Source organism: Triticum urartu, chromosome 6, assembly GCF_003073215.2.
Source record: "Triticum urartu cultivar G1812 chromosome 6, Tu2.1, whole genome shotgun sequence".
NCBI lineage: Eukaryota > Viridiplantae > Streptophyta > Magnoliopsida > Poales > Poaceae > Triticum > Triticum urartu.
This window is the reverse complement of record NC_053027.1, coordinates 375,193,247-375,213,388: the sequence shown is the minus strand read 5'-3', so window position 1 is coordinate 375,213,388 and position 20,142 is coordinate 375,193,247.

The following is a 20,142-nucleotide window of genomic DNA, read 5'->3' as shown; positions in this document are numbered from 1 at the left end:
TCATAATTGAATGGACTATGCCACCAGCCCACCACCACCAAGAGACTTGGGAGTGCAACCCTCGGCCAATCTCCCACATCATCTTCGAGTCAGCAGCAGGCTCCCACAAGAATCCTTGACGACGCGCACATGCAGCAAGATCAGAGGGTATGGGGAATGGTCACGCAGTCAGGCCACCACGACGTGTACGTGAGTGAATCATCAATCTCTCCACGGTTGGACATCCATCGGCTTTCAGGTTTTGTGCCGTCTTCTGTCAGGCAAATAAGCTTAAGCTGGGGAAATTTTTGCATCTAACGAGCCGTGCTTGCAAGAACAAGACCCGGTCTAGACGTGATTTTCTTTTTCAAGAAAAGTAGCCGTGAAGATCATCGGTACAGTTTAGTGGGTGGTCCGCCTTGTTGAGCTTGGCATGGAGGTGGTGTAGTTGATCGACGTCGCAACGGGTTGCGCCGTGCTCCTCCTCCTTGTCGCGTGTTCCGGTAGAGCTTTGTGTTGATGACGTGTCGAGACTATGGTAGAACACACATGAATAGCGATGTGAACATTAGTAGGAGACACAAAATGTCGGGTACAACTTTTCTCTTCATTAAATATATCTCCAAATAGAATAAAATTGTATAATTATAATATTCCTATGAATATAGAAATTTGTGCTCAACTTATATGCGCAGGATTCCATGTCCTTTGGCTTGGAAAGGGAGCAAAGAGGAAGACCACACGGGGCCAGTTTCAACCTTCTTCGCTACGCTCCGGTCCACATTAATGAGCGAGCTTTGCAATAGCTATGGACAAAACCAAATATATTTACTCCGCGTATTATATTTGGGTCAGGTCAAATTTTATAAAGTTGGATCAAATTTATTTTAAAAAATATCAACAACTACAATACCAAGTATATAAACTATGAAACTACATTTCATAATGTATCTAACAATATTGATTTCGCATTGCGAATGTTGATTTTTTTTATAAGTTTGGTCAAAGCAGAGATATTTGTAACTTCGAATAAAACTTATATGCGGACTAAAAAGGACCGGAGGAAGTACTATGTTGATGTGACATGCAGTAATTACCCTCCCCCAAGTTGGAATCATTTTTTGCGACAAAGGGCACTCGTTATTGACTCATAATATCGCATCAAGCGGATAGACACAACAAGCACACACTTGGCCTCTGCACAACTAGGACGACACAACCAAGAAAGAAAGAATGAAAGAAAGAAAGAAAGAAAGAAAGAAAGAAAGAAAAGGACCCATAAGGGTCAGGCGAACAATCTACATAAGCAACACATCAACTACTACAACCGTCTTTGACAACACCCGAACGATGAGAAGGTTCCCCCAATAACGGTACCTCCAGCAAGGAAATGATGCATGAACACCCTCATTGCCGGATCGGACCACATAGGCCAGATCATGGGGTTTCACCCAGAAGAGAATGACCGAGTATTCCCCCATCAGTGCTTTCAACAAGGGAGTGTAAACCACCACTGCCAGGTACAAGCAATGAACGCCAGACCTAGGGTTTCACACAGGAACTCGAGACCTGGTATTCACCACCATAGACGAAGTCCTCTGTGTTGCTGCCACCAACTTGCCAGTGAAAAAGTCATGCTGCAATGTCCCCATCAACATCGGAATTGCGGATCAAAGTGAACACCACATATCGGGAATTTGCTGAGATGGCAAATCTGACCATGCAAACAATGACCGCGCATGCTAGCACCTGGCATCGATGTGGGGAACACCACGATCACTGAAGCACGGTAGATATCTAGTGAAGAATGGCCGCTGTCGGTGTCAAAACCGGCGGATCTTGGGTAGGGGGTCCCAAACTGTGCGTCTAGGCCGGATGGTAACAGGAGGCAAGGGACACGAAGTTTTACCCAGGTTCGGGCCCTCTCGATGGAGGTAAAACCCTACGTCCTGCTTGATTAATATTGATGATATGGGTAGTACAAGAGTAGATCTACCACGAGATCGGAGAGGCTAAACCCTAGAAGCTAGCCTATGGTATGATTGCTGTTGTGTATGTTGTCCTACGGACTAAAACCCTCCGGTTTATATAGACACCGGAGAGGGCTAGGGTTACACAAAGTCGGTTACAATGGTAGGAGATCTACATATCCGTATCGCCAAGTTTGCCTTCCACGCCAAGGAAAGTCCCTTCCGGACACGGGATAGAGTCTTCAATCTTGTATCTTCATAGTCCAGGAGTCCGGCTGAAGGTATAGTCCGGCTATCCGGATACCCCCTAATCCAGGACTCCTTCAGTAGCCCCCGAACCAGGCTTCAATGACGATGAGTCCGGCGCACAGATTGTCTTCGGCATTGCAAGGCGGGTTCTCCTCCAAATTCCGTGTACCTGTTGAATAAAGTCTGGTTTCTTGTAGATGTTGCGCTCCTTGGCTTCTACACCCAATAATGGCCGCTTCCCACGTGTCAAACGAATATGAAAAGTCTGAGTGTTTTTACATTCACACCCCTAGCCGCGTAAATGAGCTGACCTATTTAAGGGGACGAGGATTTAGATCCAAACCACATCTTCCCCCCTTCGCGAGTGTTCATCAGAGCGCATCCGACAAAGGTCCATTCCACCATGGCCAGCCGTCGCGACTCCTCCTCTCGCCCTTCCAGCCCTCAGCCTGGATATTGGGAGAGATGCTCCATCCCGCATAGCAAGCTAGTGACGCTCCAGACCAAGGGATTTCTCCCCCCGGCCTATATGGTCCCGGTTCGAGCCGGCCTTGCCATCTATAATGGCGGAGAGCAAGCGGAGAGTGCCCCTAATCCCTCCAAAGGAGAGCGGGTGTGCCTCGTCCCTTATTTAATAAGGGGGCTCGGATTTCCAATCCATCCATTTCTCCGGGGGCTCCTGGAGTTCTATGGCCTCCAGCTACACAATCTCACGCCTGCCTCCATATTGCATATCGCGGGCTTCGTAGCCCTCTGCGAGCTGTTTTTGGGTATCGAGGCTCATTTCGGGCTATGGAAAAGGTTATTCTGCCTTGTGCCCCACTCTAAGGAGGGGTCAATGTATCAAGTGGGCGGAGCCGAAGTGTGGCGCATCGCCGGGACCGGATATCTGTTCGGAACCCCAAAGAAGGCGTCCGAAAACTAGCCCTCAGAATGGTTTTATATAGAAGACGTCCTGCTGCCGGATCCTGTCCGGATCGGCCTCCCTGAATTCGACAGTGCTCCCTTAAAGAAGCGCCTAAGCTGGCGTCCACGGAGCCCTCAGAGGGAAAGTGACAGGGACATCATTTACCTGATGGGCCGAATAAGATTGTTAGCCCATTCCGGACTAACCATGATCGGGGTTATGGCCGAATGCATTATGCGGGGGGTGCAACCGCTTCAGTATAGAAGCCACCCCATGTGGGACTTCAATGGGGAGGACGACGCCACCCGCTACGGCCGTAAGGGGCCGGATTCAGCTAAAGCTCTACTAAAGATCTTGTCCACTTTGTATAAGGGAGAAGAGGAGGAATTTCTCCGCGTCAACCCACAGGGTGGATTCTCTATGCACAATCCCCCAAGCTGGGTAAGCGGTCGTATTTACTTGCCCATCCGTTTTGTATTCCCATTGTTAAATATTCAGTCTGACGACTTCAATGCAGGAACTGCGCCGGGCTGTTAAGGAAATAAGCAGCCCTCCTCCACAATCCGAGGACCCAGGACGGTCTCTCAACCCGGCCTCTCAAGAGGATCCGGACATATCTGTGGAGCTGATTGATGGAGTGTTCCATCAATTGAGCAAGGACAACGCCTTGGTGGCCATTACAGTCGATTACCCAGGGCTAATCCCGGCCTCCTAGGTAACTGAGATCGAAGTCCCAGTACCCCGAATAGGTGTCCGCCCTCTCGTGTTTTCAGTTTCCTGATTACAACCGAACTTTGTAGGGAAGGTTTTTAAGGCGGAAGGCCGAACCTGCGGCGACAAGCCAACGAGGGGCCGCAGGGCCCCGTGGGTAGAAAAGAAGTGTAGTCCGGACCGAGGCGTCAGCGCAAAGGTATGGCGCCCCCCTTATCCCAGGTGTTATACCTTTGAGGCACATTGACACTCGTGCTCTCTTCAGGACAAAGAGACCTCGCCGGACTATATCCGGAGAGGCTGCCAATCGCGCCTCCACCAGCCAGGCTCCAAAGCCTGGTCCGGAGGCGGAGGCGAACGCAAGACGCATGCCAGACGCTCCTCCGACGGTGGATGTGGACGGGTTGTCTGCCACCAACTCTGAGGTGGAGAGTGCCATGAATCACAGGCGTCGCCGGACAATTCTTCGCGACGCTTGTTTCTCCCAAGGGATGTTAGATGCCTTCAACTCGGGAGATGCGTACCTCCGTGCTGCTCAAAATGGTCTAGCCAGAGCCACGGAGCAATATGTAAAAGACATACGGGTAAGAAATTTTTGGTAATTATATATATATACCAGTAGCCCCCGAGACTTGAAACAGTTAGAATAACTGATTTAAGGATCATTTGTTATGCAGGTTCTTACAGAAAAGAATTCCCTACTGCCCAAGGAGCTGGAAGAGTGCAAAGCCCAACTTGAGGCCGCACTAGCCGCGGCAGGGGAGCCCAAGGAGACCCCCTCTGGTAATATACACTTCGAAAGATAAGTATTTTGCGAAGCACGGTATGGGTGCGAATCTGACAAATGAAATTGCAGATGGCGCCGGATTGAATCCGGAAAGGCAACACCTCCTACGCCAGCTAAAGGCTGGTGAGAAGGTGCTGACAAAGGTGAGGCGGGAGAAAAATGATCTCCAAGATGCCAACACCAAGCTGGGCGTCGAGCTGAAAGATGTTCATGCCCAGCTGTCAGACTCCGTGAAGGAGAATCAGCGGCTTCGGCGCGGCATATTTAGTAAGTGCTTGAACGAACCTTTGGAAGAAAGTTCGGCGGGGAAGTCGACTAACAGAGCAATGTCTGTAGGTGTGCTAACAGGTCGTCCTGCAGAGGAGATGCCCGGTTCTACGGGTGACCTTCTTCCCGAGCTCTCGCAACTGCTCGATCGAGTTCGGCAGGCGATGCAAGGCGTCGCCCAGGCCCTGTGGCCATCCGTCTCCATGCCCGAAGGTCTTGGAGAGCTTGCGGAGAAGCTAAAGGGAGCACGGCGGCGCTTCCGATTATGGAAGATATCGGCCTGCCGTCAAGGCGCTAGGGAGGCCTGGGCCATGGTGAAGACGCGGTACGCAAAGGCTGACCCCAACCACATGGCTGAGGTCGGTCCTATAGGGCCCGATGGAAAGGAGATCCCTGTAAGCTTAGTATACGGCCAAGTAGAGTTGGCCACAAAGTATTCCCAGCAGGACTGTAAATTAGACAGCCTGTTAGATGGTATTGAAGAGGAATACAATCAGTCAAAATGACTATGTAATTTAATTGACATTTATAATGCCTTCTAGCCGGATTGTAGATCATTTGTCATGGCCGACCTTTTCGCTTCAGCCTCGGGACCTGACAGTCCGGAGTGTGTCCGAATTCCCATGCGGTTATATAGGAACCGGCGAATGCATGGAGACCAGGCGTAGGGGTCATTAGTGCGTGAACAGACAAGTGCTCGACTAGTTATGTTATATTACATGGTTAGTAAGAAACATCTTCCAGGGAGAATAGTTCCGTTAGGGGTTCCTTTCCCTGGGAGGCATGCCCTAAGGTGCATGTCCATGCTGCGAAAAGAAACGCAGGAAAAACATCTGGGGGCGTATAGATAAAAATAAAAAAAGATCATCTTTAGTTCACCGACCGAATATTCCCTTAAGAACGCTAGCTTTCGGCTTCACCCAGTCTGAGATACACGTCCGGCTGACCCGACAGTAACAATCATAGAGGTGCTCCCTTTACCACCTAGCCGAACAATCGGGAATGTAGGGGTAAGCACAGGAGCCAGGCAACCCATCTTGGCCAAAACTTAAGTCATATCGATGCATATAATGGTGAATAAAAGGTACATGCGGAAGTGTGACACATGTGTTGGGCATGAAGACCGTATGAATAAGCTTCTGTTTAAAGAAGCCCCCAGGTTTAATGAGCGCGGATAGCGCATCACTTTATGAGCCTTTAAAGGCTATAAGAGAGAGAGAGAGAGAAGAGAAATGTAAGACAGAAAATATATAAAAAATGGACAGAGGAAGGAGACGAATACAGAGTCCGGCGCTAGGCATAGAATCTTCGGAGACGGGCTGCGTTCCATGGGTTCGGCTCGAGTCGGTTATCCGATGCATCCCACAGGCGGTACGCTCCACCAGTCAGGACTTGGTCAATTATGAAGGGACCTTCCCACTTGGGCTTGAGTTTGTCCTTTTTCTTGTCCGATAGTCGTAGAACTAATTCACCAACGTTGTAATTTTTGGCCCGTACTTCTCTGCTTTGGTATCTTCGAGCCTGCTGTTGATAGAATGCGGAACGGGCTTTTGCCATGTCACACTCCTCCAATGCGTCCAAGCTGTCCTGCCGATCGAGCTCGGCTTCTCTTTCTTCGTACATGCGCACTCGAGGTGAGTCATGAATTATGTCGCAAGGCAAAACTGCCTCTGCGCCGTACACCATAAAGAATGGTGTGTATCCGGTGGCGCGATTCGGCATGGTCCGCAGCCCCCAGAGTACGGAGTCGAGCTCCTCTACCTAGTGCGTGTTAGATTCCTTGAGGGACCGCACTAATCTGGGTTTGATGCCGCTCATGATAAGACCATTTGCATGTTCGACCTGGCCGTTAGTTTGTGGGTGATAGACGGAAGCATAATCGAGCTTGATGCCCATGTTTTTGCACCAGAGTTTTACCTCGTCGGCCGTGAAGTTCGTGCCGTTATCAGTGATGATGCTATGGGGGACGCCATAATGGTGTACAACCCCGGATATAAAGTCTATCACCGGTCCGGATTCGGCCGTCTTAACAGGCTTGGCTTCTATCCATTTGGTGAACTTATCCACCATGACCAGTAAGTATTTTTGCTTGTGGGTTCCGCCTTTAAGGGGTCCAACCATGTCAAGCCCCCAGACCGCGAAGGGCCAAGTAATGAGGATAGTTTGGAGGGCGGTGGGTGGCATATGGCTTTGGTTTGCAAAGAGCTGGCAACCGGTGCATCGTTGGACTAAGTCCTGAGCGTCTGCCTGGGCCGTCGGCCAATAAAAGCCTGTACGGAAGGCCTTGCTTACAAGGGACCGAGCTGCAGCGTGATGACCGCCGAGTCCCGCATGAATTTCAGCCAGGAGGTTCCACCCCTCCTCTTCGGAGATGCACCTTTGAAGGACTCTGGTAGTGCTTTTCTTATAAAGCTCTCCCTCGTGGACTCTGTAGGCTTTGGATCGCCGTACTATGCAGCGTGCCTCATTTTGGTCCTCGGGGAGTTCCTGCCTAGTAAGGTAGGCGAGGAATGGTTCTGTCCACGGGGCGATAACGGCCATTATTACGTGGGCTGAAGGTGTTATTTCATTGGCAGAGCCTCTGATTGTGTCAGAATGTTCGGTGTCGGGCAGTGCGGTTGGGTCTCGGCTGTTATTGTTCGGCTCCCCTTCCCATACTACGGATGGCTTGAACAACCTTTCCAAAAAGATGTTGAGGGGGACTACATCGCGTTTTGCGCCGATGCGTGCCAGGACATCTGCCGCCTGATTACTTTCCCGGGCTATATGGTGAAATTCAAGCCCCTCGAACCGAGCTGACATTTTTAGGACGGCGTTGCGGTAAGCTGCCATTTTTGGATCCTTGGCATCGAAGTCTCCATTTATTTGGGATATTGCGAGGTTCGAGTCCCCGCGCACCTCTAGGCGTTGAATGCCCATGGATACTGCCATCCGGAGACCATGTAAAAGGGCCTCATATTCGGCTGCGTTGTTGGAGTCCGTGTACATAATCTGGAGTACGCATTGAACTATGTCTCCTGTGGGGGATGTCAAAACGACGCCAGCCCCCAGTCCGGCCAACATCTTGGAGCCGTCGAAATGCATGATCCAATTTGAATATGTGTGGAAGTGCGTTATATCGACTAGAGGGGGGGTGAATAGGCGATTTTTATGAAAGTCTTCAAAACGTGGAAGTTATGAAGACAAACAGTAGAGATATGCCTATTACTATGCAGCGGAAGTTAGACTACACTAGGCAAGCCATGGTCAAGTATCAACAAAGTGAAAGCACAGTGATAGATAGCTGTAGTGTAATTAGGATCAGGTAGGAAGATACTATGAAGCCAAACAGATCATACACTCACGTTGTGAAGACAAAAGATAGAACAGACACGCAATGACTTCACAATGAGTGATCAGTAAGTAAAAGGAAGTGAAGATGAAACCAGTGACTCGTTTGAAGACAATGATGTGTTGGACCAGTTCCAGTTGCTGTGACAACTGTACGTCTGGTTGGAGCGGCTAGGTATTTAAACCTTAGGACACACAGTCCCGGACACCCAGTCCTGAACACGCAGCTCAGGACACCAAGTCCTCACCGTATTCTCCTTGAGCTAAGGTCACATAGTCCTCACCCAATCACTCTGGTAAGTCTTCAAGGTAGACTCCCAAACCTTCACAGACTTCGTTCACTGGCAATCCACAATGTCTCTTGGATGCTCAGAACGCGACGCCTAACCGTCTGGAGGATGCACAGTCCTCAAGTGTAATAAGTCTTCAGATCACACAGACAAGAAGACTTAAGTGATGCCCAATTTACTCTGGCTCTGGGTGGTTAGGGCTTTATCCTCGCAAGGAATTCTCTCTCTCAAAGGCTTCGAGGTGGGTTGCTCTCAAACGACAAAAGCCGTACTCTCAATCTGAGCAGCCAACCGTTTATGGTTGTAGGGGGTGGGCTATTTATAGCCACTTGGCAACCCGACCTGATTTGTCTGAAATGACCCTGGGTCACTAAGGAACTGACACGTGTCTCAACGGTCAGATTTCAAACTCTCATGGCAACTTTACTTGGGCTACAAGCAAAGCTGACTTGTCCGGCTCTGGACAAGATTCGCTCTCATTGTCTTCACTCGAAGACATAGGTTTTTGGTTTAGGCATCACTTCAGTCATTCTGACTGGTTCTCCTAGACCCCACTTAACAGTACGGTGGTTCCTATGACTCAACACAAAAGAAAAAGAACTACGAAAGATCTAAGTCTTCGAGCTCCATAGGCTTCATATCGTGTCTTCTTTTGTCATAGTCTTCAATGTGAATATCTTCATATACCACCTATGACGTCAATATCTTCATACATTTTTAGGGGTCATCTCTGGTAGTAAAATCGAATCAATGAGGGACTTCTACCTGTGTTATCCTGCAATTCTCACAAACACATTAGTCCCTCAACTGGGTTTGTCGTCAATACTCCAAAACCAACTAGGGGTAGCACTAGATGCACTTACAATCTCCCCTGGTGATTGATGACAAACTAGTTGAAGTTTTCAACGGGGAATATAGTCTGTGAAATTGTAAAGGATAAGGAATTGTCTTCATAAGTTGCAAGGGCTCCCCCTGAAGATGTGCATATAAGTTAATTTGCTTTTGGAATGCAAATGCACATGGCAGGTTGTACTTGTGGAGATCCACTTCAGCTTATGATGACAATCCACTATGCATGTGAAAGTATATGAAGATAATGACATGCATAATGGAAAATGGACGTCTGCAGAATGAGATAAGTGCGGAATTTATCGTCGCACATGCGGAATTTATCTTCGCAAAACAGGGTGGCAAACAAGTAGTAGACGACCATCTGGTTTAAGTGTTACAACTCATAAGAACCAAATGTAGCAAAAAAAAACGAGAGTTGTAAGCACGAAGCAAAATAGAAGGCACCCGCCCATATAAACCCGCTTGAAGACTATCAATCTCATATGCTTCTCCCCCTTTTGTCACTAATGACCAAAACAGTTTGAAAACATAGAGCCTCTACTCGTTCCCATGAGGAGTAGATGAAGTAGCAGGGTTGTTGATGTTGTTTGGCGGTGCAGAAGAGCTTGGAGGTGCTGAAGCAGATGGTGGTGAAGTAGCATCGTCTTCTTCCTCAATGATTCTGGCAGTGACTGTGGCAGCAGAGGAAGAGAACTCAGAGTCTTCAAGAGATGGAGTCCCCAGCAGCACAGCTCTTCGAGGAGGTGTGGAGTCAAATTTGAATCTCTCAGTGAAGCCATCCTCTTGAAGATCAGCTTCAGAAAGCATCATCGTTAGCCCTTTCCATGTGCGGCGACAGGTTTCATGGGCAACGAAAGCGTTCTTGGTGGCAAGATTTCGGATGCGATTTACATCCACCAAGAGGCTTTTCATCTGTCTCTTCATCCAGTCATGATGCCTATCCTGCTTTTGATGAAGGGCCACAAGAAGCTCTCGGTCGTTGAGAACACGAGTGCGCTTCTTGGGTCTTGAAGCAGTGGCACTGTCAGTGGCTTCAGTTGAAGCAGGGTGTGGTGCACGTGTAGTGCCAGCCAAAGGATACACCCTGGAGATGGCTTCAACACCTTCAACATTTTGAGTGAAGCTCTGGTGTTCTGCATTCTGAAGACTCAGAGGTTGCTTGGCAGGTTCAGGATAGATGGCTTCAGCAGAGGTATCCATATCAGGCAAGAAGATCCGATGGTTGCGGGCTGAGGGCTGATACGAGATGGCAGAGTGAAGTTTGATCAGCCTCATTACCCAAGGAGCATAGAACTTTAAACCAAACAGATCTGATCCTGATGCAGCTAGTTGGCGTATGAAGAAATCCTGTGCATTGAAGCATTTGCCATGAAGGATACAGAATATCAGAGTCTTCATTGCACCCTCGATCTTGGCATTTGGAGAGTGTCCTTTAATGGGCCAGAGAGTCCGCCGGATGATGTGATAGATGGTCCTGGGCAGGTACTCAAGGTCTTCAACGAAGAACTCTGTGGGATAAGGAGCATCGTGGGGCAATGGCTTCATCATGGAGAGCATCTGACTCATATTTGGTTTAGGCCTCTGAAATATGCTCTCAATAGCTTCAGTGTGTAGTCGACAGCCTTGCTCGAAGAATTCGCCTGGAGTGGGCAGGCCTGTGAGCTCAATGATATCAAATGCATTGGCTTCGTGATGAACATTGCCGGTCATCCACTCCAGGACCCAAGTCTTCGGATCTCTGTTGTATCCTTTGATGTGCAGTGTGGCATAGAATTGTAGCAGGAGCTCTTCGTTCCAATGCTCTTCATCAGTAACAAACTGTAGCAGACCCACTTGTTTGAAGCAATCCAACGCTTCCTCTAGACAGGGCAGACCAGCAATAGCTTCAACATCAAAGCGCTTGTGCGGGAAAATGCGACCTTGGTTGTACAGTATGCAAGAGTAGTAGCTGCGCTGAGGATAGCTCCAGAACCTATCTGATGAAATCCTTTCCCTTGAATAGGGGTTCTTGGAGCTATTGAAGAAGGTATTATCTGCCCTGAAGCCATTGATGTTGAAGGAGCCAGGTGCTCATGCAGGACCTGGAAACCTTGGCAGTCTGGGGATTGGCTTCTGGACCTGAGGCCTGTGCTCAACATGATAGTTGAATTGGGGACCTGCAGCAGACTCAGGAACAGAAGTTGTGGGTTCAGTGGCTTCGCTGTCTTCTGAAGCTTTTGCTGGGGAGGGCTCCACATTATCTTCGTTGTTGGTTGTGGTAGCCTCAAGATTTTCATCCTTCGCTTGACTAGCTGGAGGGTCGGTCACAAGCACGTTCTCCTGGAGAACTGCTTCTTGGTGGAGCAGAGGAGTGGGCTCTTGTGATGCTTCTTCTGCGGTTGATGCAGCCAGAATGTCTTCAGCATAGACTTGAGGCCTTGGACCTTTGCGAAGCCCGCGGAACGCAGACGACGCCTGTAGGGTTGGAGTGGGCTGGGCCTCATAGTCTTCTTCCTCTTGAGGGCGATCCGCCCATGAAGCATCCTATGCAATTGGCGTCAGTGGACGACCAATGCTGATGAGTTCGCTGTGTTCTAACTGAGGAAGGGCTGCATCATCTTCTACATTGTCACGATGACCAATGTCTTCAGCAGCGATGGGATCAGCTGCTGGAATGTCTTCAGCTTCAGGAGCCTCTATGGAATCAGGCTCATGAACTGTCAGTTGACGTTCTGCGTCAGGGTGAACCATAGAAATAGGTTCAACTATCAAGGGATCTGTGGGAGCAGCCCGAGATTTCTTGGTCTTTCTCTTTTTCTTGCTGGGGGCAGTAAGAGAGGCTTCAGAGCTTTTCCTCTTCCTGGCTTCAGCCTCAGCAGTTCTTGTCTTCTTCAGCTCTGAAGCTGTTGACCGGCTCTTTGGCTTCGAGCCAGTCGTTGCAGTTGGGAAGACAAGCGGAACTGCTTCCTGCCTTGGTGCCTCTGGTTCAGCTGGAACAGTCTTCTTCTTTTTCTTTGCGGCCATCTTGGGGTCGATGCCAGGACGCCCAAGTGCCTTGCGCTTCTCAGCCTCATTGTAGGCTTGCACACATCTGTCAGCCAGAGACTTCATCCGCTCACGTGAATCCTGAGTTTCTGCACGCTTCTTCAGAAAGTTTTCCTTTAGCTCATGCAACATGATCTTGAAGCTCTTCACTTCTTGCACGCTGAGCTTGGCCATATTCTTCTTGAACTGAGCCTTTTCATGATCAATTTTCTGCTTCAGTTCAACAACACGCTGGGCAATGGCAAGTTCTGAAGCAATAGCGCCTTGGAAGGCGACGCTTAGGCCAACGGGCAGCTGTAGATCTTCAAAGATGATGTTTGGTGTGGCAAACCACTCGTCAATGAAGTTGTGGATGATGGCGACATCAAAGAGAGGCAGATTGTTGAAGATTTCTGCTTCTTCTTTGCTCTTGATCAGTTGCTCAAGAGCGTCATCTCCAAGATCTTCATCACTTGACAGATCAATGGCTTCACTACGCAGGATGGCAGTAGCTGTGAGCTCTTTGCCAGTGTGAGACAGAGGCATCTTGGCCTTCTGGTGCCTTGAGACGCGTGATAAGTCTTCAGACTGCACACTGTCTTCAGGAGGTGTAGTCACCAATGGCTTCGCCTTTGAGATTTTTGGTGAAGGGGCTGGCTTTGAAGCTTTTGGCTTCTTCAACTGCTTCGGCTTCGGCACTGCAGGCACTGCAGGCGCTTCATCAGACTCAGTGTCAGCTGCAGGCTCATTCACTGCAGTCCCTTGAATCAAGATGTAGGTGATGAGGCCTTCAAGGTTGGCATACAGACCGATGACATTGGGTTCTGCTTCTCATGTGCCATCTGCCCTTGGTGCTGAGGGACCAGGGTTGAAGTCTAACCCAAATTTCTTCTTGTTCTGCTTCGCTGAGTTTTGGGCAAACTGGAAGTTGCGCTTGAACAGATTGTCATCACGACACCAGAGTAGTGACGACGAATGTGCATCATCAGGCTGTGGCCCACGGACCATGCATGGATAGAAGCTTTGGGCAATAGCTTCATCTCTGGACCTGGGTACAAGATTCTTGTATAAGATGTCTCCCCATGGTGTTTTTATGGCACTTTTCTCAGCATACTCTTGGGTTGTGAAGCGGTATTTGAACCATTGTTCTGCCCAATAGCGTCGAATCCACTGGATTCGGGTCTTGCGCTGACCATAATTCTCTTCAGGATTTGTTTTATACATTTCTGCCAGTTCATCAGGCAGATTTTTGGATGTTCCTCCATGTCGCTGTCTGCCCCCCTTCCTTGCTACTGTTTCTGAAGCCATAAACCTTAACTTGGAAGGCTTCAAGACGTTCAAAGGCTTCAAAGGCTTTCTTTTGCTGGACCAACAGGAACTGGCTTCAGGAGAATGTATGTGATGCTGTAAGAATTCTGCAAATGAATGCAGACTATGAGAACCAAAGGATTCTCCCATGGACATGTACCTGTGACAGCATTAAGGTGCGAGGGAAGGGGAAGAGGTCATATGCATTCTCAGAAGATTTTGAAGATAAATCAGTTTAGAAGACATTGACCTCATCGTGCGAAGACATTCACTCATAGATAAGAAGTTGGTTCCAGATTTGTACGAATCCACAGATCAGTACAAGTGAGGAATCTAACTACTTTGTGAAGCACAAGTGAATATACTAGGCATGTTATGAGATGCAGTTTGAGAGAGATCTAGTTTGTGTGAGCAGAAACTGCTTGTGGTAGAAAGTGACAGATCAATAGGATCAACGGTGCAGTAAAAAGACAGTTTTATTTACCACACTGAGAACTGCTAGACGGAGCGAGAGATGAGGCCGAGCAGTTCACTCGTCCGTGCCCTAACTTGGCGACGGAGGAGACCTACGGCGACGGCGGAGAGGACGATGTCCGCGGTCGGCGTGAAGACGGCGTCGGAGAGGTTGCGGCAGCGAAGCGCTTCGTCGCCGGCGTCGTCGAGAGCTAGCGGTGGCGCTAGGGTTCGTGCGAGGGTGGAAGAAGAGATAGTTACCACTGTGAGTGTGTATTTATAGGCACAAGGGCGGCACTGTGCTATTACACAGGTGCCCCTGGCGATTCGCATCTGAGGAACGCATGGCCAGTTTGCGGAAGTTTGGGGTTTGTTCCACGTCCCACGCACGCCTGGATTGTCGGGTGGTCGTTCCTGCTTCTCCGGATTTTATGTGGAGGAATGAGCATTGAAAACGGACTTTATGGTTGTCTCTATATCTTCTGCTGACAAGGACGCAGTGAAGACATTCGACAGTTTCAATAGAATGCATATGACTTAGAGAGATAGAGTTTGAGATAGAAAGCATAGAGAAGTTTGGGGTCCGATCACATTCACTTAGTTCAAAAGATTCAACACGAAGACATAGCTATAAGTGAATGTTGTAGAGGACAGAACACTAGCATATATATATATATATATATAGTTAACATAGTGAAGATAATCATGAAAATATGTTGAGTTCGAAGCCAAACCAAATGTGAAGACATTGCAAGGTAACGCCATGAGTGAAACACTTCAAAACAGAACGTTTGGTGGTGGCGTTACCCACCGTATAGGAAGTATTAGACCCAGACACGGCGCACAATTATCATGGCGCTCTGAAGTCAAATTCCACATTAATGTATTCACACTTAGAATGTATGTCTTCATTGATTGAAGATATACTTCACTTCGTGTGTTGCACATCTAAGTCATCAATATGCATAAGGGTTAAGATGTGTGCCTGATCACAGGACATTTGAGGATTCCAAGATATTTAGCTCACACCGTAACTTGCAAAACCTCTTCTCATCCAAGGGCTTGGTGAAGATATCTGCCAATTGCTCTTCAGTGTTGACGTGTATGATATCAATGTCTTCCTTCACAACATGATCTCTGAGAAAGTGATGACAAATTTCAATGTGCTTTGTCTTCGAGTGCTGAACTGGGTTGTTGGCAATCTTGATGGCGCTTTCGTTGTCGCAGTAAAGTGGCACTTGCTTCAGATGAATGCCATAGTCCTTGAGTGTTTGCTTCATCCACAGAAGCTGAGCGCAGCAAGATCCAGCAGCAATGTATTCAGATTCAGCAGTGGAGAGAGATACACAGTTCTGCTTCTTTGAAGACCAACATACAAGTGATCGTCCCAGAAAGTGACATGTGCCTGATGTAGACTTGCGATCAACTTTGTCACCAGCATAATCAGCATCCGAGAATCCAACCAAATCAAACTCTGAGCCCTTTGGATACCATAATCCTAGAGTTGGGGTGTGAGCCAAATATCGAAGAATTCGCTTCACAGCTAAGTGATGCGACTCCTTTGGTGCCGCTTGAAATCGAGCACACATGCAAACACTAAGCATAATATCTGGCCTAGATGCACATAAATAAAGTAAAGAACCAATCATGGAGTGGTATACCTTTTGATCGAACTCTTTACCATTGTCGTCAGGACCCAGATGATGTTTGGCTGGCATTGGTGTTGTGAAGCCTTTGCAGTCTTGCATACCGAACTTCTTCAGGCAATCTTTGAGATACTTCTCTTGAGATATGAAGATGCCATTGCGTTGTTGTCGTATTTGAAGACCAAGGAAGAACTTCAGCTCCCCCATCATGGACATCTGATATTGCTCTTGCATCATATATCCAAACTCTTCACTGTACTTCTGATTGGTGCAGCCGAAGATAATGCCATCCACATATATTTGGCACACAAACAGTTCACCGTCATATATCTTCGTGAAAAGAGTGGGATCTAGGGAACCAGGTATGAAACCTTTGCTCTTCAGGAAGTATTTGAGTGTGTCATACCAGGCCCTAGGGGCTTGTTTGAGGCCATATAGTGCCTTGTTGAGCTTGTATACCATGTCAGGATGTTTTGGATTTTCAAAGCCAGGCGGTTGTGCAACATACACTTCTTCTTCAATCTTGCCATTGAGAAAGGCACTCTTCACATCCATTTGATATAGAAGTATGTTATGATGATTTGCATAGGCCAGCAGTATGCGTATGGCTTCAAGCCTAGCCACAGGAGCGAATGTTTCATCGAAGTCAATGCCTTCCACTTGAGTATATCCTTGAGCAACGAGACGAGCTTTGTTTCTGACAACTTGACCATGCTCATCTTGCTTGTTGCGGTATATCCATTTGGTGCCTATTATGTTGTGCTTCCGTGGATCAGGACGCTTAACCAGTTCCCATACATTATTCAGCTCAAACTGTTGAAGCTCTTCTTGCATAGCTTGAATCCATTCAGGTTCCATGAAGGCTTCTTCAACTTTCTTGGGTTCTGATATTGAGACGAATGCGAAGTGCCCACAGAAATTTGCTAGCTGAGTTGCCCTTGAACGAGTGAGTGGACCAGGTGCATTGGTGCTATCAATTATTCTTTCAATCTGCACTTCATTGGCAACGCGAGGATGTACAGGGCGAAGACTTTGCTCTTGCTGTTCACTGTCGTTGTTGGAAGGAATGTCTTCAGGCTGAGCAATGTCTTCATGTTGATCAGGTGCTGAAATGATAAGTTCTTCTTCAGGATGAGCTTCAGAAGGTATAATCTCTCCAGTTCCCATTAGCTTGATTGATTCACTGGATGGAACTTCATCTAGCACACTTGGCAGCTGCTCTCTTTGTGATCCGTTGGTCTCATCGAACCGCACATCCACTGTTTCAACCACTTTGTAATGAAAGAGATTGAAGACTCTGTAGGAGTGCGAATCCTTTCCATATCCAAGCATAAAACCCTCATGTGCTTTTGGTGCAAATTTTGAGGTGTGATGTGGGTCCTTGATCCAGCACCTTGCGCCAAATACTCTGAAGTAACTGACATTTGGCTTTTTGCCAGTAAGGAGCTCATAAGATGTCTTGTTCAGAAGCTTGTGAAGATAAACACGATTGATTGTATGGCATGCAGTGTCAATGGCTTCAGTCCAGAATTTTCTTGGAGTCTTGTATTCATCTAGCATCGTTCTGGCCATCTCAATGAGTGTTCTGTTCTTGCGTTCGACGATGCCATTCTGCTGTGGCGTGTACGGAGCTGAGAATTCATGTGTGATGCCTAAGGTATCAAGATATGTATCAAGGCCAGTGTTCTTGAATTCAGTGCCATTGTCACTTTTGATGTGCTTTATCTTGGCGCCGTAATTGTTCATAGCTCGATTGGCGAAGCGTCTGAAGACATCCTGCACTTCAGTCTTGTAAAGGATTATGTGCACCCAAGTATATCTAGAGTAATCATCAACAATGACAAAGCCATAGAGGCAAGCAGTAGTAGTAAAAGTTGAGTAGTGAGTGGGACCAAAAAGATCCATGTGAAGCAGTTCGAAGGGTTGAGTAGTGGTCATGATTGTCTTTGAGGGATGTTTTGCCCTCGTCATCTTCCCTGCTTCACAGGCACCGCATAAGTGATCTTTCTTGAACTTGACGCCCTCGATGCCTATGACATGTTTCTTCTTCGCAAGGGTGTGGAGGTTCCTCATGCCAGCATGCCCAAGCCTCCGATGCCAAAGCCAGCATTCTGAAGCTTTTGCAAGAAGACATACTGCAAGTTGTGGCCCTGCTGAGAAATCTACCACATACAAATCATCTTTCCGATACCCTTCAAACACTAGAGACTTATCAGATTCCATTAGTACCAGGCAACGATATTTTCCAAATATTACGACCATGTTCAAATCGCAAAGCATTGAGACAGACATTAAGTTGAAACCAAGGGATTCAACAAGCATGAATTTATCCATGTGTTGATCCTTTGAGATTGCAACTCTACCTAGACCCAATACCTTACTTTTACCAGTGTTAGCAAATGTGATGTGGCTCTTGTCGGATGGACGTAAAGTTGAGTCCATAAGAAGGCTTCTTTTGCCAGTCATGTGATTTGTACACCCACTGTCAATAATCCATTCTGAAGACTTTGAAGACGCTGGTGTCGTACCCTACAGTGCAGTTAGGGGGATAGGCTTCACGAAGAGAATTGTGAAGCAAAAACATTTGACGAACCAGTGGGTTATGAAAACTTAGATCCAGATTAGGACTAATAGGGATAGTAGCATGTGATTCAGGAACGAAGTACATAATGATGCCATTCGGGCATTTTATCTTGCGCCCTACAAGATTTTTAAGGTCCCCAGCAATAGCGTCAGAAGATTTTGTTTTTCTGCTGGAGACCTTTCCCTGCAAAAGAGAGTTAAGCTTTCTTAACCACCCACATCTTCAAGGGTGGCTTAAAAGCAATAAGTCTAAGTGCAGCATCTGAGAATTTTGGTTTTGGAGCCCTAGCAAACAGTCTAGCAGGCGGACAATAGTACTCATAATAATAGGCAGAATAAATTTTGGTCATATGAGCATGATGGTTTGATGAACCGCTCTCATATTCATATGCCTGAGTATGGTTTCCCTGCAAAACATTTGCGTTAGTGCGACTCAGGTGAGTCCTCTGTCTGCATGAAGCCTTTGGACTGAGGTTTGTCTTCTTCATGTGAGGTGTCATGAAGACATTCACAGGAAGATTTTCCAGACACTTTTTCGGAACCCAGATCTTCTTCATAGGCGGTCCATTCCTGCAGTTAGTACCAATGTACCTGGCAAACACTACACCATTCTGATTTTTAAACAGTACATAGTTTGCATCAAAGGATTCATCAATGATAATGGGGTTAGCACAGGTGAAGCCAGATAAATTGGATGGATCTGCTGAAGGTTCCTTTGCAGCAACCCACTTGGTTTTGGGGTACTGCTCAGGTTTCCAGTAAGAGCCATCTGCATTTATTTTCCTTACGAACCCTACACCCTCTTTCCTAGGGTTTCGGTTCAGAATCTGCTTTTTCAGGACATCACATAGCGTCTGATGCCCTTTAAGGCTTTTGTACATCCCTGTTTCAAGCAATGTCTTCAACCTAGCATTCTCATCAGCAATAACAGTGGTATCCTCAGCAGAGGGGTTAGTTACCACATCAACAGTTGAAGATATTGCAACAGCAGTAGCAGTGGAACATTCAGCAACAGAAGTAGCATTATCACGCTCAATGCATTTAAGACATGGTGGTTCAAATCCTTCCTGAGCGGAACTGATCTGTTCGGCGCGAAGTGACTCGTTTTCCTTTTGAAGATCTTCATGAGCCGCTCTCAATTTCTCAAGTTCTTGCTTCCTTTGAAGATAATCATAGGAAAGATTTTCATGAGTTGTTGAGAGAGTATCATGACGATCTTCAAGTTCCTGATACTTAACGTGAAGATTTTTTATGTCTTCAATTAAGGATTCAGATCGAGTCATTTCAGCACGCAACAGATCATCGTTTCTGTCTAACAGTTTTTGAATATGTTCCATGGCTTTCTGTTGTTCAGTTGCAATTTTAGCGAGTGTTTTGTAACTGGGTTTTGAATCACAATTAGAGTCATCGTCACTAGATGTTTGATAGTGAGTAGTGCGTTTGTTTACCTTGGCACCGCGTGCCATGAAGCAGTAGGTAGGAGTGGAGTAGTCCTTGTCATTTGCATCGGTGTCGGTGATGAAGTCATTGTCTTCAGTGTTGAAGATGGACTTGGCAACGTATGCTATAGCCAGACTTGCGACGCCTGAGTCGGATTCCTCTTCAGACTCCACCTCCGCCTCCTCAGAAGCAGACTCCTCCTCTGAATCCATTTCCTTGCCAACAAACGCACGTGCCTTGCCAGATGAGCTCTTCTTGTGTGATGAAGACTTTGAGGAAGACTTGGAAGAAGACTTTGAGTATTTCTTCTTCTTCTTCTTATCGTCAGAGTCATATTCCTTGCTCTTCTTCTTCTTTTTGTTCTCAT